Source organism: Pipra filicauda, unplaced genomic scaffold (genome assembly GCF_003945595.2).
Source record: "Pipra filicauda isolate LSUMZ 115617 unplaced genomic scaffold, ASM394559v2 scaffold84_size4826128_pilon, whole genome shotgun sequence".
NCBI classification, from domain to species: Eukaryota; Metazoa; Chordata; class Aves; order Passeriformes; family Pipridae; genus Pipra; species Pipra filicauda.
This window is the reverse complement of record NW_024105031.1, coordinates 2,282,245-2,290,872: the sequence shown is the minus strand read 5'-3', so window position 1 is coordinate 2,290,872 and position 8,628 is coordinate 2,282,245.

Below are 8,628 nucleotides of genomic sequence, written 5' to 3'. Positions count from 1 at the left end.
TTATGGTATTCCCTATGCTGCCCTGGTGTTAATTCTTGCTCCAATCTAATAATTCCCAGAGATGCTGTGCAAATGCTCATCTGTTTCTGTAGTTCTAGCATTTTTCTGAATAGCAATTTAAATGATTTAGGCTTGGGAAGCATACCTAACTCATCCACGTACAGGAAAGCACATGCGGATGCTTTGAAAGAAAGTAATTTTGCATGCATTCCTGTTTCTGTTTTTCTCTTCCTTTGTTGCTTGCTTCTTTATGGCTTGCTGGAAAGCTATTCAGTGGAGACTCACCAACTCTGAAACTCACTGATTGGATTTGAAGAGTATAAAGGGGAAGGATGTAACACTGATAAAAAGTAGGGCAAAAGAGTAACACCAATAGTAGTTTGTAAGCAGGAAAGTCAGGAAGGTGCAGCAGGAGCCATGCGCATTCTCTTGTTCCAAGGTGATAATGCAGCCAGTAAAGATAAACATTTGGGTTGAGGAAAGAATATTTCTTCTGATTCCTGCTGCCAGGTGGAAAAAAGAGCAAAACTGTGAGTTACGCTGTCAACACCAGGTCACCAACAGCCAATGGTGTTATTTAGTCTGCAGTTATGGTTATGTATGTTCATAGAAAAAGAGCAGGAGGAGCAAAAAGAAAAGATAGAGATGACAAGGAGATACCAGAAGTAGGAAGAAGATGACAACAGCTATTTAAGATAGGGATGGTTAACAAACGCCATGAGGACTGGGAACGCGTGAAGTGGGACATTTAAGTGGAGCATGGGGAATGGAAAGCATTTCATCTGGCCAGTGAAGACTGGTTGGCAGGTCAGCCCACCTGAAGATATTCCTCTGTGTGTGTGTGTTGTGAAGAGAGTGGAGGTGCAGGCTCAGGTTGGGTCTCTCAATGCTTATCAGGTCCCCGGATTATTAATTGCATACAAATGTGGCCTCTGAGAAAATGTGTTTGCCAATTAATCTCTAAGTTCTAATTTCAGTGTTTTGACATTTAAATTACCAGAAAACATGGTGATCTGGTTCTTCAATTCTAGCGAACACTCATTGACTCCATTTGTATTCACCATGAGTCTATGGAACCAAAGTCAATCCTGGGGCCATTTCATGGACCTCAGGAGTTTTGTCACTTTTTTTTTTTTAAATGGGCAATATGTTGATAATCTTCTCAACTTAATACCCAACCCCTGATTCTGCAGCTAATTCACATGCAGAGATGACTAACACTGTGGATAATGGACATCAGGTGTGTTCTAAGCACTGTGAAGCAAAAAGTAAAGATTGTACAGGATTTTCTTTTCTTAGTAAGCAAGATTTTTTCAGTAATCATCTAAACAGAGGTGCTATTCATTTCCCACCTCTGCAGAAAAGTGTTAACATAGTAATGCTTTGTGATCATGTGTTAGTTATTAGGTTCATAATAAGTATAATACTGTCTTAGTTGTAATGTCCATTAATACAGCAGAAAAATACAGTATGTTAATGTGTGTTCCTTCAAGATTAGCTAGAGAAAGTGAAAATGCATTTCTGTGCTAATACAGATCTATTAAACCCGTAACATTTGTGCATGGAAAAGGAATCATTTTAACAGGTTTGTTCCATTAATGGCTATTTGTTTAAGAGGGCTTCTTAGTATCATACATTTTCTGACAGCACACTCAGAATTTTTTTTCCTGTGGACACGTCTGTTTCTTTGACAGGTTGTGTTACTGTAAGTCACAGGGTTTTTCACATTATCTTGAGGATTTTCTTACAAATTATACATGCAGAGTGCTTTGAATATGTATTGGAATTTTACACTGAATACAAACTTGCTGGTATACCTCAATAGTTCAGTACAGGTCATGGTCCAGATTTCCTTTCCATTCCTAAAACTTACATTCCCTCAACAGAGGACAAAATATCACAGCTATTGCTTCTCCTTCACCCTATTTTTCTCTCAACAGCTTGCCCCCAAATCACAAAGAGCTTCATCTCACTCTCTTTTTTTGGACTGGGTATTGAAGCAGAAACTGTTTTGAGCTTTCTCTTTCCAGCTTGATCCATTTTTGTGCTGCTCTGACTACTCCCTATAGAAGAGCTGCTTTCTGGTACTGCAGCCCTGGATGGACATTTGAGCTGAAACAGTGCACACTGCCACAGAAAAGGTATTTTTTTGGAGAAAGAGGGTGCAAGCCCATTCAATTCCCTGCACTTCCCTTGATGCAACAGAGGAGGATTTACAGCACTGAGGGAGCAGAGGAGGTGGTTAAGCTGCCAGAGAAGTAAGACCAGTTCCTGTCTCTTCAGTCTCTTAAAGCATTGAGAAAAGAGAAGAGAGCCGACGTTGATGTCTTTTAGGAATCACATATGGTTCCCACTGATGAAGCTCTTCGGGATCTTTTTTTGATCCCTGTCAGTATGAACCATAGAGTCTGTGATGTTTACAGTTATTTGCTCTTGGAAACTGCGCATGTGAGAAGTTCACACACTTTGCCATATCCTGTAGTAAGTCCATATCAGTTCTTTCCAAAAGATTGATTCCTGCTTACTGCGGCACAGTTCATCAAAACCTTAATACAGAGGTGAATGAATGGTAGTCTCTTTTTCATCCAAACAATTGTAAGCCTGCATTTGGCTAGCAGTTATGCTTGTTGGATGAAGCATGACTGTTCAGTATTCAGTTTGTTTGCTATTGCCAGCAAACAATACGCTGGCAAGTGTTTACACTTTCCTTCTCGTGCTATACAAAACTAAGCACGGGTAATGGGTGTCCAGAGTATTTATGCTAATTCCTGTATAGATCTAGATGTAAAAGTTTAAAAGGAGAGCAAGTCATTTTAGGTCATGCTGTTTTCATGTGTCACCTTCTCTGCACTGGTTAGATTTTGCCTAACATTGTTTAAAGTTACTGAAGAACATTTGCAGCTGACTTCTTCCCTTTACATCTCCCTCTTTTATTTTCCAATTTAGATTTATCTATCTCACTGGTGACGTTAAAGGGAAATAACCAGGTAGGCATAATTTTCCCACACAGAAAAGTAGTGAAGAGCCTGAGAATGCAACGGGATTTGGCTTCTGAGCACATTCCTTAGTTCCTTTGTAAGCCTCTGTCTATATTAATGTATTGCTGCACTTTGCAGAATAATATACTCACACGGGCTTCATAGTCAGCTTTCCCTCTTCATTCTGAGGACCAACATGTTAGTTTTTCAACAGCTGTAATCAGGAAAATAAGAGCTTTAGAGTTTGCTTCAAACCCTGTATCTCTTAGGCAATCTGCTGCTAGAAAGCTACTCTCAGAGTTAGCATGAAACTATTCTAATTCTGTATTAATTGCTGTAATTAGTTTTTTTGCGTCATGATCAGATCAAGGAAGCCTAGAGAGAGGAAAAAAAGAACCCTCTTTATCCACAACTCTCCTAAAATGAGGCTCAGTATTGCCATCAAAGGCAATGCAAGTCAGACCTTCCCAGCTGGCAAAAGCCCTCTTCTTCAGAGATGTCAGGGGCAGCTTGGTTCCAGTTGAGCTGGAGTCATTCTCAGCATGCTGTCCTACGTTTAGGCTTTTTGATTAATTTTGTCCCTTTGAGGTCGTTTTGGTTTCCCTGGTTTGCTTAGATCTCTCAGTTTTGGAGGTTTATTTGATCTTTGCTACTTACAGGCAGACTCACAATTTCCTTACATGATCCCATATATGCACAAGATACTTGTGAAGAATGATACCCCCTCAGGTTTCTCCTGACCAGTTTTGAGTGGGAAAATGACTGTTCACAAAAGCACCTGGTTGCAATCTGGGGGAAGTTCCCAGTCTGAGTCTTAGGCTTATATCATTCCCTGTGATGCAGGATGAGCATTCATTTATAGTGCTCTTTCCCTTTACACAGCTGTTGTTTGCTATTTCCCTGTTATTAAATACTTGCACAAGGAAAGAAATATAAAAATGCTGATACTTGCCATTAACTATTTTTGATGCAACAACTAAGTCTGCCAACTGCATGAAGTGAATGCATTTTGTTAAGCACATCAAAAATACATTTGTAAGAAAAGGCTCATTGGGTCAGATAAGAAGCAGAGTACAGTGGTAGCAAAGTACCTTGGTTTCCCATCCATTAAATGTGTTTTTCTTTCTTTGGTCCTTTGTGTGTTTGAATTATTTAGACTGTAAACTTTTTATAATGGGAACTGCCTCTTAATCACAACTTGTTTGTACAATGGCCGCCCATCAGCCAACCATCAACAGAGAATTCCTTCCCACCTACTCATTTCTCTTGTAGCTCACCCCTTTCTTAGCTGGTATGCTCACCTGAATGTGGCATCTTCTACATGGCAGCCTTTCTGCATCCTGTTCCTTTCCATTCTTTCTCTCTCCTCCTACACTACCTTCTCCAGATGGTACATCTATAGGAAAACGAACAGATTTAGAAATGGTTGGTTTTCTTTCAGTGGGAATTAAGCTGCATTAGCTCCTCGCCAATGCTTTAATTTGGGAGCAGGCTAATCTGCTAGACCTGGGCAAGAAACCATGTTTCTATTCAACAAGAGCTTTGAAAATGTAAACATTTTCTTTATTTGGATGAAATGTTAACATCTCAGGAATGTTTGCAAAGTCCAAATCCAAGGAACCGTGAGCTGTGGAGGGCAGGCTGGACTTACACTGTCAAAACCCCCATGCTTTTTAGAGTGCCAGAATGCTTCTGCCTCCTAGATTCACTTTTTTTTTTTTTTAATAAAATGAAACAAATTCAGTTTCTACCCCCCAGATTGCCTTGATGGTTTTTTTGTAAAGTAAAACACATTCGTTGGAAACAGCTTGAAGAAGCAAGGTGAATTTGACTGAGCATCCAGATTTTGACTGAGCATGTCCAGATCATCCAGATCCTCTTATGCTTTTATTTTTAATTTATTTTATTTTATTTTATTTATTATGTTTGTTAGGACTATTCCTTTATGTTCAGGAAAGCTGAGGTGTGAGATGAAGGAGGGAAATGCAATGGTGTACTGCTCACTATTCCATTCACCTTGTCTCATAAAATCCCAGGTTTTCTCTCTGATTTCAGGAAGAAAGGGAAGATTGGGCAGTATGGCTCCAAAAAGGTTTAATTTCCCATTAAGCTACAGGTTTCCCAGGTGCACAAAAGAATTAATATTATTGATGGTGCAGTTGACAGAGCAGAAAATGAAACTTGAAGGACTGTAGTGTGCTTTTTTCAGCAGGTCTGAAAGGAGTGCCATTCTCAAAAATCTCAAATTTTCCTTTTCTCAAGTAAGTGACCATCTTTCACAGCAGGTGCTACTTCCCTCTGGCCAATTTCCTCTGGCCCTTCTCACCAGAATGGTATCAATACCTAGTGTTAATTGTTCTTAAATATATTTTTAATTTTTTCTCTACATATCTATACATGTCATGGACCTCTATGGGAAATTTACTTTAGCGAGGACTATGGGATTGGGCTATTAAATATTAATAAGCAATAAATTTCAGATCACCCAAATTATAGAAATACCATTCCCAGTCATGTGACCATCCCTTCTCTCTTGCTCTGCTTTTTTGGAAGTTGAGGAATATGATCTTTAGCATGTTAATTTGTGATGATACCATCAGTCATTCTTTGAACACTGAATTTTATTACTTAGGTTTCCAGATTAGAAGAGCTCAGTTTGTCTGTTGGGTTTTCCATACCACAGGATTTGTGATGTAGTAGGAATCCATTAGAATTATTTTACCACCTAGTACAATATATGTAGGAGATATAGCTCCTAAGAATGAGTTTCACAGCTCATTCATGCATGGAGATGTTATGAAACTCAAACATGTTTCTAATTCTAAGAAATTATACAAATAAGTTTTCAAGAAGATTGTTTTATGAATACATGTGCTATACTCAGTCTTTTTAAAGAGTAGAAAATCATATAAATGACAGTTCCAGAAACTGTAGATTTATGACTTTTTTTAACTTTCCGATTATGTTGGCAGTGACAAAAAAAAATAAAATTTTGTAATTTTGTGGAGAGAATAATGTACTTTTTTATTAAAATAGAAATGACACACTGCTGCATATCTAACTTGATTTAGTGTTTTTATTAGTTATAGAACTGTTTTAATACCTCACTAACTATTGCTTTCTCCCTTAAGATTTTCATTGTTCTCATACCCTAGAAACAAATTGATAATTCTGAAAAAAATAAAGTATTTCTTGGTTGTTTGCTAACAGCAAAATAGCAATCAGTCACCACAGGGTTACTACAATGGGCATCATTATATCTGGATCCTTATCAATTTCACTATATGGGTAAGTATTATTGCTGCATACCGGAACTCCTTTGGTGTTATTGCTTAATTTTAATTGTGATTGTAAAATGTGAAAAATGTGGATATTTAAACCACAATTAAACACCTGCTATACTTGTTGTGCATTGGCATTTAAAGATATATTGAGTATTTAAAATCTGCTGAATCAGATATTACATTGAGAAGGGAAATAAAAAATAAAAAAACAGGGATTGGTTTGAAAGCAAATGTTTGCTTAAGGAAACAGTTGCCGGGAAATTTAATTTAGCCCAATACGTGATGCAGCATCTGAACCTTAAAACATTTTGAAGAGTAAATTTTGATATCGTGCTGTTTCTCATGCAGCTTCAGAGAAGCTGCCAGCCCCTTGCAGCTTCCAAGAATCCCACTGTCCTGTGTATGTCCCTCTGACATCCTGCAAATGGAAACTCCTGCGCTGGAAAACACCTGCCCAGCATTAACAAGATGTAAATGGCAGAAACAACAGAATGTCAAGTTGCAGAGACACAAAGAAATGAAGGTTTTGTAGAAAGAGCCACTGCTGACTACTCTCAAATTCTTAATTTCATTCAAGAGTGAAAACATTTCTAAATTGCTTCTGATTCTGTGGTGAGGAGCCCAGAAAAACACATGATATTTGTTAGGCATGTGAGTAATCTGAATGAGTTAGAGCTCAGCACATGTTGATGTGCTTTGCTGCCTTGGATCTGTTAGTGGCGTAGGGTGGTTTAAATCTAGCAGACATAAAGAGAGGCAGCAGCTCTCAGTACAATTAAATCTGCAAGCAGCCTGTGCTGCACAGCCTGTCTTATGCACCTTTCCACATCTTCTTTCTTCCCCTTCCATGAGTATAGGTTGGAAAAATTGTTTGGTCTGAAAAATGACAGATTTATTCTCTCGGTAAAGCCTGTTTTACTAATATTTGATGGAAAGTGTTTACAAGCATTCAAAAATTAACAGTATTTTAAATGTTAATTTTTGTCTATTGCTGTTTCATGTTTATTTAGCCACTTTTCACTCAGAAAAAAAATCATGATATCAACCTTTTCATCTTTGCACATATGGTAGAAAGGGTTTTCTGTGCCTTCAACTAGTTCTTGCCCATTTCAGAAGATTACTGGGGCAATCTTTCTCTTCATGATTTATGATCTAGTCAGGTAAGGACTTAGAACCAAATGCCTCCCCTGTGCCAAACCAGCAGCTCTAGGAGAAAAACTGTTCCTCTGTTTAGGAAAGATAACACCAGTACTTTTCTTCTACTGTAGAAGAAATCTTGGTGTTTGTTAGTGGTCTGCTAGTAGGCATCCTTGGTTTTCAGGGGTTTTGCATTGATTTAAGTTTGTGTTTCCTGCAATCTAGGCTCCTGGGAGGATTCCCTGGCTTCTTGCCTCTGTACTTCTATTGAGTTTGCATTGAACTTTGAAACTGATTCAACATGATCTGCTGTCAGCCTCCTACTATACACTGGGTGATCAAAATACCTCTCTTCCCCTTCCTGGGAGAGTAGGGTTCCCAAGGGCACTTCATGGTCCTTATCTTTTCCTGCTTGCTAGCTTGAAACCAGTGATATCTGACTTATAATTGTGGAAAAGCCAACGCTGTTTTGATAACTAATGCGTGTAATAAATTGGCAAGTTCTGTATTTCAATTTTTTCACCAAATTACTACCTCAGTTTGGAAGTAGAGTACCCCCATAACTCCTTTCTGCAGAGGCCAAACAGCTCCTCAAATGCTTTACCACAAATAAATCATTTAAGTATCTTCTTCTTGTCTTATAGCATGTTTTGGATACTAGCACACTTTCCTGTCAATCTTCAGTAATGGCTTGTGTCAGGTGGAACCTCCTGGGAAAGAAATGAGTTTATCTTGAAAAGTTTATAAGAGCATCTCCTATATCTCCAATGTGTGTCATAGAGAGGGATTATTAAATATAGAACAAATAACAGACGACTCTATTACTGGGCTTTAATTCCATTGAGGGGTTCCATTTTTCAAAAGTGGATTCAGTGCTCATGAAAGCTGTCAGGTTGAGGTCGTTGGAAGCCAAAATGGTGTTTTAACCCACAGATCAGGTGTGACATTGGCAAGAAGTGTGCCGGCACTCCAATGCTGTCCTGCCCTGCAGCACATGGGTTTGTGCTTTAACCAGTCCATACAAAGGAAATGGAAGGACAGGTTCAGGAGGTGCAATGAAGTTTAGTGCAGCTAATCCAAAGTGAGCTCTGAGAAGGCTGGTACCTCCACATGCATCGGTGGTGTGTACAGAGGCATTAGCCAGGGTCCCAAAACATGGTGAGCCTCCCTGGAGCGGTGCTGATGTTTGTGCACAACCTCTCAGCATTGGGCAGGCACTGCACTGCAGG